General features: G+C 43.3%; 1 protein-coding gene across 2 annotated transcripts in view; it reads left to right on the forward strand.

The window, feature by feature from the left end:
• MB21D2 (Mab-21 domain containing 2) overlaps positions 1-15637 on the forward strand; it is a 140880-nt gene that overhangs the window by 20423 nt on the left and 104820 nt on the right. The window lies entirely within an intron of this gene.

Below are 15637 nucleotides of genomic sequence, written 5' to 3' on the forward strand. Positions count from 1 at the left end.
AACAAGGCGTATAACCCCTCTGAGCCTCGGTTTTGTCATCTGTCACCAAGTTATAATAAATGCATACCTCCTAGGCCCCACAGAATTGTTTGCTCTCATGAGGGAAGGTTGCTGAGTGTAACAGAAGAGGTTTGTTATTAACTCCCCAATCTCTTCTTCTTGTCTCTTCTCCATATCTCATGGAGGAGCTAACCAATTATTATTGTGCCTTGATGGTTCCTTTTAGAAATAGGAGAAAGAAGCGCTAGCTTCCGCTCACTTCCTGTCCCCTACCATTTCTCACCCTGGTTGTGTCTGGAGGTGAGAACCGGTCTGCTCTTTCCTCCCTTGCCCTTCCACTGCTGCCTGGGACCCCACAGTCAGAAGCCAGCTCCTGGAGTGACACCCAATTCAGCCCCAGGTTGGAACTTTTCTCCACCTACCAGAGTTGTAGCTGTGTCATTGCCTGTTGAAACATTCAGCGACTAGCCAATTGTAGTAATGACAGTGTTGTTGCTAATATCCATGAAATGCTAACAGGATACCAGGCTTGCATGGAGGATTTAATTTCAGCTGCAATGTCCTTGAGGGCAAAATTTGTGGTTCTGTGTTAAGTTTCACTGCCTGAGATGAAGAATAGCGGTTCTTTTGTCCTTTTGGATTTGGCAGGGAAGGTAGGCGGCGCTGCCACAGAAGAGCAAACAAACAGGAGGGGTGTCAGATCCAAGATTTCATGGAGCAAGGTGGTGTAGTGGAAAGAAAGAATGTGTCACTGTTACTGGTAGCTATGTGACCTTGGGTAAACCATCATTTCCCAGCCTTCGTTTCCTTATGCACAAAATAGAGACAAAAGAATTGCTTCAGCTCTTAATTTTATACCCTGTTATATCTTTTGACAGATTTTGAAGAAAACACCAACTTTGTAGGGTTGTTCTAAGGATTAAATAAGTAATCCTGAAACATTAAGTTAAATGTTCAGCACAGTGCTGATCCTTGAACCTTATCGGTACATGAAACAGCCCTTCTCTTCTGTGTTTGTGCTAAACATCTTTTTTTCTTCCTTCCTGCCTGAATAAATAGTAGTGAACAGAATAGTAAAATAAAGTTGCCTGAGTTAAGGATTGGTGGAATTCTTTGTGCCAACACTGGGGCTCCACGGTTTCTTGAGTGGAATGGAGGGCCTAGTGATTTTTTTTTTAAAGGGTTGTAAATAAACAAATGCTAGAGTTCCCAGGAAATGAAAAGAAAGTGCTTCTGCCTTTAAATAGTTTCTTGGACATTTCAAAAAGTGTGAAGTTGGCCAAGCAGGGTACTTATTCCAGCCACTCTGCACATGTAGCCCAAGAGGCCTTCAGAAGGGGAGCCATAGATTGAGAACCTCTTGTCTGATTGGGATAGAGTTAATTGAAATAAAGCTGATGTTTTAAAATCTGATGCTTAAAGACTAATCATGTTTACTTAGAAGAGAGGAGAAGGAGATAATGTAGGGGAAGCGGGACGTGGAGCTGACTGGGGTATGTGCTTGGGTGTGGGAGAATGTGGGAAGGAACTCCCATTCCCAGTGTGCATATGGAGTTTCAGGTTACTCTGTGGGGGTGGAGATTGGGTACCTGCTGATGAAACAAAGAAGGTAGACACTGGACCGGAAGTACAGGTATTAAGAAAGATTTCTCTGCTCCACCAAGTCCCTTGAAAAGTCTCCGTTGAATGGGTGTCCATGGCCCCATGAAGAGATTCCCTAACAGTCTCTCAGCACCCAGCTCCCTTAGTTTCTGGTTGGTTTGTGAAGAGGACTGGTGAACAAGGAGTCGATGACTAGTTAGTTGGGGACTGTTACGGATTGAATTGTGTCCCCCCAAAAATGTGTGTCGTAAATCTTAAACATCTGTACCTGTGAATGTAATCCCATTTGAGAACAGGGTTTTCTTCATTATGTGAATGAGCTCATATCAGCCTAGGATGTGTCTTGAGCCGATTACTTTTGACATTTAAAAGGAGCAGATTAGGCACGGAAGCAAGCGAGCGGCCATGGGGAGAAGATAGATGCCAGGTGGAGATCTCCAAGGATTGCCAAGAAGACGCTGAGACAAGGATTTTCCTCCAGAGCGAACAGAGAGCGTCTTCCCCTAGAGTCGGTACCCTGAATTCAGACTTTAGCCTTCTAAACAGTGAGAAAATAAAATTTCATTTGTTAAAGCCACCCACTTGTGATATTTCTGTTACAACAGCATTAAGAAACTAAGACAGGTACCAAAAAGAATCTTTTTAGAGAGATTAAGAAAAGCATATGAGGTGTTGGTCCTTCAGTGGTAGAGTTCTCACCTTCCATGCGGGAGACCCTTCGATTCCTGGCCAGTGTACCTCATGCGATAGCCACCACCTGTCTATCATTGGAGGTTTGTGTGTTTCTATGATGCTGGACAGGTTTCAGCAGAGCTTCCAGACTAAGATGGGCGAGGAAGAAAGGCCTGGTGATCGACTTTTGAAAATCTGCCGGTGAAAATCCTGTGGATCACAGTGACCTGATCTCATTGTTCACGGGGCGGAGGCGGGGGGCTGATTGGATTGCAGCTAACGACATGGAAAGCATGGCACTGTTTTGAGGTGTCCAACAAAGACGGTATTACTTATCAATGCTTACCCTTCTTTATCAATTCTTATCTTTTTGTGTTGTGGTTAGGTGAGAAAAAGCCTAAAGGAGGTCTTCCCCTTGAAGGACTGCTACCCTGTGCAATGGGTGCACCCCAAGCCAGAATGCGTATTTCTACTGCTCGGGCGTGTTTGAGGTGGGGAGTCAGAAAAGAATTTCTTAATGAATGGAGAGGCGGGGTGGAGATTCTTCGGTTTCAGGAATAGAAGTGGAAACTCCAATTTACTTTCTCAGAAAAGAAGTTAGGCTATACATTATGGACCATGGGCAAATATTTTGTATGATTCTGGCAACTTTTAAATTTTCTCTGGTTCGTTGCTCCAACTACCTCTTGCTGACCTGTTGTGATGGGTGGTAAAGACCTCTAAATGAAAAAGGCTTTCCTGCTTGTACTCTGGGGAAACAAGGCAGAAGGTCAGACCAAAACCTGGAGAAGATCATGCTCTCCTGACAAACCAGGCTGAGAGAGAAAAGCCTAGACAGGAGATAGACTGGGAGGGAGTAGGTGGGAAACCAAGCTTTGAAGTGGGGTAGGGTGAGGTGGGAGACAAAGTGCTGGACATGGGGAAAATACCTGGGCTGGCCCGAGAGAAATGGCCAGTGAAGGCTGCCTCAACCATGCTGAGAATTGATAAGGACGTTTCCCAGGGATTTCCAGAAATGGAGCGTTTTCCCTTCATATCACAGGGCATTTGAAATATTTGAGACCTTGCTCCTTCGCTTAATGTGCCGTTTTCAGCAAGTCACTTCCCCTCTCTTGCTTTCGCTTTCCACATCTAGAAAATGAGGAAATTGGACTGTACTCCCCCAGTCTGTGATTTTAGGATTCCATAACTAGAGGGCTCATTTAGATCACAACTCCTATCAACTAGCTGTACTTTTGAAGTTTCCAGGATGGATGTGGAGATTGGCAGTGGTGGCAGGTTTAGGGGCAGTGATTCACTTTTCAAGGGAATGTCTGGAGAGCAGATTCTGCTCCCATTTGAGGAAGTCATGGTGTCAGGCCACATGGCACACCGGCAACCCAGATTGCCTCCTATACTTCTCAGAAGGGCAGCTCATTGAACTTTACGGGGGTGTGGGTCCCTGTTGGGAGTTTGGTAACCTGGCCCCTGCTGCTACTGGTGGTACAAAAGCTCAGGGCTCTAAGCTCAAGGTGGAGTCAAAGCCACCAAGAAGGCCTTGTGCTGTTTACATGACGGTGACAGATATTTCCCTGCAAATTAAGTAGGACACCAAATAGGAAATTCATCTTAATTTTCTTTAAATCCTAACTGTTCATTTGCCAAGACTGTAAGCACTACGCCTTCAAAGGTTCAGAGGTGTCTAATACAATTTCCCCCCACTGTATATAATTCTATGCTCATCGCGTAACTCAGTTAGAAATATTAGGCTAATTATAGAGCTACTTTCTTCATTTGAATTGCCTTACAGTTAGCCCTGAGTCAGCCTGGACTGGTCATATTAGTAAGCAATGACTGAAAATTAAAAACAGCTCAGCAGGCTTTTAAATTAAGGTTTTTTCCCCCAAGCCTTTCTCCCTAGTATGTATAGGCTGCTCCTGGCAGCCAGAGTGGTATGTGGGAATGTGCTCCGTGTTAAGGAGTTCAGAGATCCAGTTTCTAAATCTTCGTCTGTAAAATGGAGACAAAACTACCTGAACTCCTTGTCGCTGGTGGATGTGAGGAGCCTGTTGGATGTGAAAGCACACTGGAAGCTGATGATGGGCTGTACACTTGTGAGCAGTTGTTGTCATCCTTACAGCTGCCTTTGTGTTGGCCCGGGACTCATGGAGACCCCATGCACAATGCATAATGCGTGGATCATTGCTATCCACGGGGTTTTCATTGGCTAATTTTTTGGGGAAATAGGTCACCAGGTCTTTCTTGCTAGCTTGACTTAGTCTGGAAGCTCCATTGGAACCTGTTCGGCATCATAGCAACACACAAGCCTCCACTGACAGATGGATGGTAGCTGCACTTGAAATGCACTGGCTGGGAATCGAACTCGGGTCTTCCACATGGAAGGGGAGAAGTCTACCACTGAACTACCACTGGCACCAGTGTGAGCAGTGAGGGTTGTTATTTAGCACAATTCCTGCAATAAGGAGCTACTACCTCCAGATGTGGAAACCGTGGTGGCATAGTGGTTAAGTGCTACAGCTGCTAACCAAAGGGTCGGCAGTTCGAATCCACCAGGCGCTCCTTGGAAACTCTATGGGGCAGTTCTTCTCTGTCCTATAGGGTCGCTATGAGTCGGAATCAACTCGACGGCAGTGGGTTTGGTTTTTTTTTGGTTTACCTCCAGGTGTGCTTCCAAATGGTCTTTATGCTTGTGTTTTGTGGAATAGAAATTTTATAGTTTAATATTTTTTTTTTTTATTATACTTCAGATGAAGGTTTACAGAGCAAATTAGTTTCTCATTAAACAATACACATGTCGTTTTGTGACATTGGTTGCCAACCCCATGACTCTCCCTGTCTTGACCTTGGGTTCCTCATTACCAGCATTCCTGTCTCCTCCTCATATACTTTAATATTTTGGCTAATAATTGTTGCATTTGTCTGCTACATTATTGTGTGCAAATTGCTTTTACCCCCAAACTGTGAGGTAAATGGTTTTGTTTTTTCCGTTTTACAAACCAAGCAATTAAAGTGAAGATGGGTTAAATAATTTGCCTAAAATCAAACTAAATGGTTTGAAAGTAATTTTTTAACATGTGGCTTTTAGAGCTTTTCTTTCCTCATTTATTTTACTTTACTTGGCATCTGAGACAATAATCTCTGTAACATCACCTCTGTAAAATGATAATGTTAGTTGCCCTCAAGTCTGCTTCACCTGGTAGTGACCAATGTACAACAGAACAAAACATTGCCCTGTACTCTGCCATCCTCATGATTTTTGGTATATTTCAGTCTATCGTTGTTGCCATTGTTTCAGTCCATCTTACTGAGGGTTTCCCTTGCCTTCACTGGCCCTCCACCTTAGCAAACCTAATGTCCTTCTCTAGTGGTTGATTCTTTCTGACGGCATGTTCAAAGTAAGGGAGTCTCAGTGTCTTGGACAATATCCTGTAATCCTTAGGGGTTTTCACTGACTAATTTTCAGATGTAAGTCTGGAAGCTTTTCTTCCTAGTCTGTCTTCGTCTGGAAGCTCTGCTGAAACCTGTCCAACATGGGTGTCCCTGCTGGTGTTTGAAATACCAGTGGCATAGCTTCCAGCATCAGAGCAACACGCAAGCCACCTAAATATGATGCACTAACATTTACTGAAGTTGGGTCTATGCTAGCGCGTGTTACAGATGAGGAAACTAAGGCACAGCAATGGTAACTAGCTTGCTGAAGGCTGTACAGCAGGTGTGGCAGGCTGGAGCTTTTCCTATCCTAACAATAATAATAAAAGCATTCAGCTTTATTGACTGTATAGTACTGGTACCAGGCACTGGGCTAAGCAGCGCCCATTCAGAATCCCATTTGGCGTCACTAGCCCTGTGAGGGTGCATGGTACCTTTAGAAAATGTCCTGTAGGTAAGGAACTCCCTTCCTCTCCCACCTGTCATGGTAGGTTTGCAAGTACCTCACTACTGCTCTTCCCTTCATCTTCTGCCTCTCATGGTAGGTTTGCAAGTACCTCCCTACTCCTCTTATCTTTGTGAGTCAGCAAAAGTAGGTGCCTCTTAGGTTGCTCCTCTTACTCTCCTTCTATTGTTGTTGTTGTTAGGTGCCCTCTAGCAGATTTTGATTCATAGTGACCCCTGTGACAGGGTAGAAATGCCCCATGAGCTCAGCAGTTTGAATCCACCAGCTGCTCCTTAGAAACTCTATGGGACAGTTCTACTCTGTCTTGTAAGGACTTTGTATAAAAATCTGGATTTACAGTTTCTCATAAAAACTCGTGGCAACACTGGGTCCACTTGCCTGCATACCAGTATCAAATCACCCCCTTGAGACCAGAAATAGGCTTCATTTTTTTCTCCCCTCCTCCTTTCTCCATTCCCCCTCCCACCTATCAGAATGAGGTCCTTAGAAGTATGCTCTTTGCCTAAGAAAAAGAAATAATTCTTGGCATAGAAAAGAAATTCTGTAAATGTGTGCTAAATTGAATTGAAGTCGATGGCTTAAGAAACAAGGAACCCTGGTGGTAGAGTGGTTAAGCTGCTAGCTGAAAGGTCAGCAGTTCAAATCCACCAGCTGCTCCTTGGGTGAAAGATGTGGTAGTCTACTTCCATAAACATTACAGCCTTGGAAACCCTATGAGGCAGTTCTACTCTGTCTTATATTGTCACTATGAGTTTGAATCATCTTGACAGCAATGCGTTTGGTGGTTTTGTTCATTAGCTTTTTGGCTTAAGAAATAGGCTTAGTCAGGTAACAGAATATTTGCTTTTTTTGACTGACTTCTTCTCATGGTAAGTTTTGCACATTAAGTTTAATTTGTTATGCAAGGGAAGAAAGGCCCTATCCTTCTAACTTTGAAGGTCTGTGACTCATGGAGAGTTAAAAGGAGACATACTTAGATCTACTCTTGACAAAATGACTTTGATTGTACTACCCAGCGTTTGGAAATATGAAGAAGCAATATTTTCTTGCAACAAGCCATAGCTTTGATAGGTTCAATGAGATAATGTATGTGAAGGCACTTTGCATATTGTTGGATATTGAATCAGTAGGTTATTGGGGATGCCTTGAGAGCAATATCACCTCATCATTACTTTAAGCTTAAGACAGACTTTAGGAATCTTTGCTCTCTGCCACTTTGTACCTAGCTGGGCAAGTCGGTTAGCTTCTCTAAGCCTTTTCCTTATATCAAAATGTGGCTAGATGCTAGTAGTAGCACCAAGTAGAGTGCCCGGTACAGAGAACCCCAACATCGAGTCGATTCCAACTCATAGCGACCCTGTAGGAGACGGTGCTCAATATTTATGTTGGATAAGTGAATGCATAAATACCTCTGGGGATTTTTCAGACTTTACTGAAATAATGCACACACTCACACAAAACAGAGTATCAGCATATACTAGACAGTGTGCACTGTTTAGTAATAGGCTATATCTAAATTTATCTTCTGGATGAAGGCTGGGGAATGATCTCTGTTCTTGATGAATTGAACTGAGGACTGGCAGGTCTTCCTGGAGGCAGTTGACAGGAGGCCACAGTGTTCTAGCTACCTGTGAGACACTGAACAGATAGAAGTAAAAACAAGGAAGGGCTGGATGGTACTTTCATTCTTCAGTTTTGATTCTGTCTTATCTAGGGCAGACCACAGGAAAAGAATTGGGCAGGGGCATGGAGAAGGTAGAGAAAAAAATCAGGCTGGACAAGATAAGTACCAAAAAAAAAAAAAAACAAACCCAAACTTGTTGCCATCGAGTCGATTCCAACTCACAGTGACCCTATAGGACAGAGTAGAACTGCCCCATAGAGTTTTCCAAGGAGTGCCTGGTGGATTCGAACTGCCCACCTTTTGGTTATTTAACCACCACGCCACCAGGGTTTCTTAAGTACAGAGAGGTATGGAATCCTGGAACCTGGAGATTAGCACTGTTGGAAAGAATGAAATGTCAGCTCCAGAAAGGCCCGTAGCAATCATCAGGCTGAACACATTTTTTTTTTTTTTTCCACCCTCCACTAATGTTTGTGTGAGTTAGAGTTGACTCCACGGCAGTGGGGTTTGTGAATGTTTGTGTAGAGATGTGGAAAGGGCAAAGAGCAAGGACTTTGGAGTTGGACAGTCCCTATTCTGAATCTGCTCTGCCTTTTCTTATCTTGATTCTTTGAATCCTCAAGGCAATTCATTGGGTGTTTGTGAGGCTGATATATAGTACAAAACATTCTTAGCATGACACCTGACACATAGTGGGTACTTAAGAAAACTGGCCACCATCATCGTTAACTGAAAGTAAATGGAAAGCCCAGAGAGATGGGAATGGTTGACCAAAGGCTCCAGCTATGGGATGTAGAGCTTGTGTTGACCCTGAGGCCTCCTTGGTGTGTGTGAGGCGGGAAGAGGTAGATAGGGAGAAATGTGTATTTGTATCTGAGATTGAGTTGCCTCTTTGGGGAGTGAGCTAAGAGGGCAAGTTTAGGAATATCAAGACAGGATCATCCTTATTAGAGATGAATGGCTCACCCAATTAATTTGAGCAGGAAGCTTCCAGAGGAACTTTGTACAAATCAGAAGGTGATGTGTGCTTTTTTTTTATCTTCCATTTTTTTTTTTTAGATTTTTATTGTGCTTTAAGTGAACACAAAAAAATTTTTTTAAGTGAAAGTTTACAAATCAAGTTAGTCTCTCATACAAAAATTTGTATACACCTTGCTATATACTCCTAGTTGCTCTCCGCCTATTGAGACAGCACACTCCTTTCTACTCTCTATTTTTGTGTCCATTCGGCCAGTTTCTAACCCCCTCTGCCCTCTCATCTCCCATCCAGACAGGAGCTGCCCACATAGTCTCATGTGTCTACTTGATCCAAGAAGCTCTTTCCTGACCGGTATCATTTTCTATCCCATAGTCCAGCCCAATCCCTGTCTGAAAAGTTGGCTTTGAGAATGGTTCCTGTTTTAGGCTAACAGAGGGTCTGGGGACCACGCCTTCCGGTACCCTTCTAGTCTCAGTCAGGTCTTTTTATGGGAATTTGAGGTCTGCATTCCGCTGCTCTCCTGCTCCCTCAGGGGTTCTCTGTCCACATGCTTTTATTTTTTTTTGTAATTTTTATTGTGCTTTAAGTGAAAGTTTACAGATTAAGTCAATCTCTCACACAGAAACCCATATACACCTTGTTACACACTCCCAATTACTCTCCCCCTAATGAGACAGCCTGCTTTCTCCCTCCACTCTCTCTTTTCGGGTCCATTTCGCCAGCTTCTAACCCCCTCCACCCTCTCATCTCCCCTCTAGGCAGGAGATGCCAACATAGCCTCAAGTGTCCAGCTGATCCTAGAAGCTCACTCCTCACCAGCATCCCTCTCCAACCCATTGTCCAGCCCAATCCATGTCTGAAGATGTGTGCTTTTTATCCTAAATAAATCTTTGTTTTCATCTTCCCCTGACTGCTGTTCTTTTTCTTTGAGATAAGCTGTTATGGAATGGTGAAAATGACCTCTAAAAATACAATAACTTTAGACTTGGATAGAGCATTTCACGTCGTTTTTCCCCCCACTCAAGGCAATCTTCGAATTTTTATTATTAAAATTGTCATTCTTTCTCCCTCTTCCCATTGTTCTGCTTGGACCTGATACTTACAAAAAACCTCTGCTGTCGAGTCGATTCTGACTCACATCGACTCTACAGGACACAGTAGAGCTGCCCCCCATAGGGTTTCTAAGGAGCGGCTGGTGGATTCAAGTTGCTGAGCTTTTGGTTACCAGCAACCAGCCGAGCTCTTAAACCCTGAGCCACTAGGGCTCCAGACCTGATACTTAGGGACTGCTAATAGGTAGGTATGTTTACATCTTGTGTCATAACCACCTGCGATGGGGGATGTGAGGGTGGCAATTACGACTTAGTGCCATATTCTCACAGTGTATGTCATTTTTGCAGGAACTCACTTGTTACAAAGTTTTGTTTTTTGTTTACAAGATAGCACGATCACTTGGCTTCATGGCTTTTAGAATTTATGCGTTTGTACCTGTGCAGTCAGGAAGAGGTATGGTACACCATCTGTTCACTTTATAGGTAGGGTTTTCCCTTGATCGTCTCCCCGAGAATAGATCGCATCAGACTTTTTCAATACCTAGAAAATTATGCAGGAGGCTCAGGTTTACCTTTTGTCACCATGCCACATAAAGCATTAAAAGCTAGGATTGTCACCCTCTAAACCCAGGCTTTCTTTAAAGGACACATACATGCTCTTTGTCTATCTGGTGTCCTGAGTTTCCAATATTCACCCAAATCATGATATCCCTAAGTACACAGAGTTGAAAATGCTAGAAAGAAATCTTCTTAAGCACTGTAGTTTCTGATAGGAAATTCCCCTGGCATCTGTAGACTCTCTTTTTTGTTTGTTTGTTTACATATTTAACAGACTACTTTTATATATTATTTGATCCTCTTATCCTTCGAAGGAGGCAGGGACACCTTGCAGTGATTTATTCCCGGGAGGTGTTTTTCCAGAACACTAAAAGATGTCAAGAAAAGGCTGCTCTTAGACCTCATTTCATTGTATTCTGGGAATAAATAAAAGTGAAAAGAAATGTTTTTCTGACTAGCTGTAGTCCAGAAAGGGCATTAGACATTTCTTGTTCCTGGAAGTCCATCCTTCACAGAGACGACAAGACGTTGCTGAAGCCGACCTTTGGGTTCTTTTGGGATTCTTTATTGATGAAGCAGCTTGTTTGGTGGGAGAGAGGTTTTTCTTTGTTTTGTCAGTCTGAGTGTTGGTTCCCTGGACGTGGATGTTCAGGACTCTAAGTCTTCCTATCGGCTTTCTGTGGGCTGAGTTTAATCTTAGAAATGGTAGGGCTGCTTTTCATTGTGGATGAAAACTTCTATTTTTACCATCATGTCTTACTGTCCCTTTGCACATTTCGCAAATAATCCTCCACGAAACACTTTTCAAGTCTTTGTATTTCTGGATGTGTAGTTTTCTGCTTCTTGATTAAGTACTTTGGGTGACAGTTGGGGCTCGCGCGCGAGGCACTGTGGAACAAGCGTCCGGATTCTGTATACGAATGTCTTTGCAAGTGGTTTTCTCATCCTGTGATAAACCCTTGGCCCAGGACAGCAGGAAAGCAGCCTGGTCTGGGCAGGGGTCTTGTAGTTTTCTCTGCAGGCTGTAGCCTCAAGGAAATGCTTCTGCCTCACCTGGGGTGAGGCGTGATGAGACGTTTTCAAAAAATAATACCTACCCAGCAAAATTTAAGTATTAAGTATAAAATTAGAGATCCAAAGCCAAAGAACCACTGGGAATAACCAATTTGATTGGATTCTCTTCTCCCAGGAGCCGCAGCAGTCTGGGTGTCTGCATTCCAGACATTCCAAGCAACTCAATGACCTTAGTTCTCATGTGCTTCAATGCCTTAGTTCATAGTTTTCCTTCAGCTTAAAATACCTTTTTCATCTATTTTAAGTACTCATCTTTCAAGGCCCAGTCCCAAAATCATCTTCTTAATAGAGACATCCTTAATCCTCTTGTCAGAAGGATTCCCACCTCTGACTGTCCTGAAAGGAATATGTGATGTGTGTGTGTATGTGTGTGCATATAAATATACTTTAATTTTTCCACTGAACTATATACTTTAAAGTGTTTAAAAACAAAAATGTCACTTGGAGGACTAAGGTGTGCCTGACCCAAGCCATGGTATTTTCAGTTGCTTTTTTTTTTTTTATATGCATGACAAAGCTGGATAATGAATAAGGAAGACTGAAGAAGAATAGATGCCTTTGAATTATGGTGTTAGCGAAGAATATTGAATATACCATGGACTGCCAGAAGAACGAACAGATCTGTCTTGGAAGAATTACAATCTGAATGCTCCTTAGAAGCACGGATGGTGAGACTTCTCTCTCACATACTTTAGGACTAGTCCCTGGAGAAGGACTTCATGCTTGGCAAAGTAGAGGGCCAGTGAAAAGGAGGAAGACTCAACAAGATGGATTGACATGGTGACTATAACAGTGGGCTCAAACATAGCAACGATTGTGAAAATGGCTCAGGACCGGGGTAGTGTTTCATTCTTTTGTACATAGGCTCACTGTGAGTTGGAACCAACTCCATGGCACCTAACAACAACAAGCATTTGTGGAAGGCAGGGACTGTGTGTGGATTTCTCCCTCGCCTTCACACTGGCTGGCTCCTTGCCATGCCTCTGTGAACGCAGAGAGCCCGGTCTGAGCCGTTCGTATAGAAGGTAGGCAGCACAGGACCTGGAGTTCACAGAGCAGAATGTGCATCTCTTTAACCTCATCCCTCGCTGAGAAAAGATAGTAGTAACATTTCAGGAAAAATCTTTGTGGAGAGGAAAGGAACTTAGAAGTTTGTAATTGGACTTCAAAAGACAATGAGTAAAGATGGAGCATTTTAAGTGAAATAATCCACCTAAACTGCTTAGCACTTGACTAGCACTTAGGAAGCTCTCAACAAATGGGAGCTGCTATGCTCATATGCTACTGACTTAATTACATATAGTGCGGGCACTTATAATCCCTATCCTCAGGGACCACGTAGTCTGACAGATGATAGAGCAGTCTAGGGAAAGACGACTTGGGTGAGATCAACCTGATGACCATAAAATATTAGAGGAAACCACCCTGCATTTTATAGACAAGATGTTTTTATGGGCAGAATTTTTTTTTCTTGGTTCTTTAGAGGTCTGGTGGTTGTTTAAGAGTGAGCATGCTTAAATGAATTTTCTTTCTTTATCGGATGGAATTTACTAGAATTTCCAAGATGGTTTGCTCTTTTACTTTACAGTTTGTTACTGATTCCCAAGTCTTGGCTGGGTCTCTAAACTTTGACTTCTAGACATGTGTTATGGATTGAATTGTGTCCCTCAGAAATGTGTGTCAACTCGGCTAGGCCATGATTCCCAGTATCCTGTGGTTGTCCTCCATTGTTTAATTTAATAATCCTATGTGTTGTAAATCCTAACCTCTGTGATGTTAATGAAGCAGGGTTAGAGGCAATTATGTTAATGAGGCAGTACACAGTCTACAGAATTAGGTTGTATTTTGAGTCAATCTCTTTGGTGATATAAAAGAGAAGTGAGCAGAGAGGAGAGGGACTTAACTACCACCAAGCAAGAAGCTCCTGGAATGGGGCATGTCCTTTGGACCTGGGGTCCTTGCACTGAGAAGCTGCTAGACCAGGGGAAGACTGATGACAAGAACCTTCCCCCAGAGCCAGCTGAGAGAGAAAGCCTTTTCTGGAGCTGGTGCCCTGAATTTGGACACCTAGCCACCTAGACTGTGAGAGGATAAATTTCTGTTATAGCAGCACTAGGTAACTAAGACAGCATGTTCCCTTGGTTTACCAAACCAAACCTGTTGCTGTCAAGTCAATTTTGACTCATAGCAACCCTATAGGACAGAGTAGAAGTGCCCCGTAGGGTTGCCAAGGAGTGGCTGGTGGTTTAAGCTGCTGACCTTTTGGTTAGCAGCTGAGCTCTTAACCACTACAGTCATTACTTAATAGATTTTAGGAGCAGAATCTCTTAGGATAGGAAGTTTTCATTGTTATTTAATGTTCAGATGTACAAACAAAAACCAAACCCACTGCCGTCGATTCCGACTCATAGCGACCCAAAACAAACCTAATTGCTAGCGTTCCTCTACTTGTCCGCCTGCCATTTTGGTGGTTGCCACTGAGTGAAGAGTGATGGCTGGTGCTGGGCTACAAAGGAGAAAGAGGTGGGGAGGTTTTTCTCCAGAACAGAGCCCCAGATAAGCAATCAAAATACAGCTTAACTGCTTTTGCCCCTTGCAAACACTTGCTTGCTGTGTTTCAGTTCCCTAGTGCCTTGCTACTCAACACCTGACCCATGGACCAGTAGCATCCCCTGGGAGCTTGTTAGAAATGCAGAATTTCAGGCCCTCACCCAGACCTGCTGAACAGAAACTGCATTTTAACAAGGTCCCAAGATAATCCCTATGCAAGTTCAAGTCTGAGAAGCACTGTCTATTCTAGAACCACCACAGGTGAGGCAGGTCTCAGAACCCTTAGCATATGAAAAGCTGTTGCGTTTTTTGTCTGCCTAAAAGCCAAGCAATTTATCATTGGGCTAAGCTATTTTTTGAAAAAACTTTTTATTTTGGAGAACTTCAGGCAGAGAAAAGTCAAGAGACGAGTTTGGTGAAACCTATGAGAGCTGGAACTCAGTGGGACTGCCTTATTTTTCTGGGTCTCGCACGTTTTCCACCTTTGACAGGTTGCAGTCTTACCACTTTGCTATCACTTATTTTAGTGGAAAATATTTGAGTTTTCTTCTCTGTCAGGTTTCTACCTTACACAGGTTCCGGCTTTCGCAGGTTTTCCTTTATAACGAACCTCTAATCTTTCAGTTAGCTGCTGAGTGTGTTAACTCTTTGCAGCACCCAGGGACTCCATTGGAGTTTATAACTCTGCTCTTTCCAATGAAGATTTGAGGTGGCAAAGTCTCAGCTGCACTGTGGTCTTGTGACCTTGAATGCATCCTATGGTCTCAAGAGCCCGCACATTCAACTCGGTGTCATTATCTCCTGTCACGTCTTTAGACAGAACAACTTCTGAACCAGGAAGACAGATGGTGGTTTTAAAGATCACTGAGAAGGGGATTCTCCGGGCTTCTTGGAGGACTGTTGAGGGTTTAATCACCTTTCCCATCAGGATGGTCTTCCTTCCGTCAGGCTTTTCCCATGGTGCAGTAGGAGGAGACTGATCAGTGCTCCCATTATCATAATCCTTCCTTGGAGGCCTTAATAAAGGTCACACATTTGATATTTATTCATGAGCATAGAACTGAAACCGATCACTGTGAATGTTCTTTCTGGCAAGGGCGAAGCTTTGGGGTTTTAAACCATCACAGTGTGTGTGCCGGGTGATGGGAGCAGAGGTATTGTTCATTAAGCTGCACTGAGAGGATATGTCTTGCTCAGACAGAATGACAGAATATGTCTTGCTCTGAGTTTAAAATAATGTGCTGTGTGTGCGGGTTGTCTAGCATCGAGAGCCCAGAGTTGTGGGTTTTTTCCTGTTAGTAATTACGATCCGTGTCTCGTCTTCTCTAACCCTTGCTGCTATGATTTCATTTCCCTCACAGAACCACTTTTGGGCCCCTTAATCATATTGATGGCTCTTATCTCAATTCTGAAATATCTCTAATCTTCCAGAAACATATATAATTACCTTTTAAGGGTCTGCGTCGTGCCAGATGTAGCAGAATTGCTTCCTGACTCTTGTGTGACGCTAAGTCTTTTTTGTGTGAGGTTTGGCATGGGAACGATACCTCTTTGGCGTGGGAACGATACTCTGTTGTTTTCTATCTGAGTGATTCACAGACTTGTCCTCTTGTTCAGGTATTTGTCATGTG

Source organism: Loxodonta africana, chromosome 1 (assembly GCF_030014295.1).
Source record: "Loxodonta africana isolate mLoxAfr1 chromosome 1, mLoxAfr1.hap2, whole genome shotgun sequence".
NCBI lineage: Eukaryota > Metazoa > Chordata > Mammalia > Proboscidea > Elephantidae > Loxodonta > Loxodonta africana.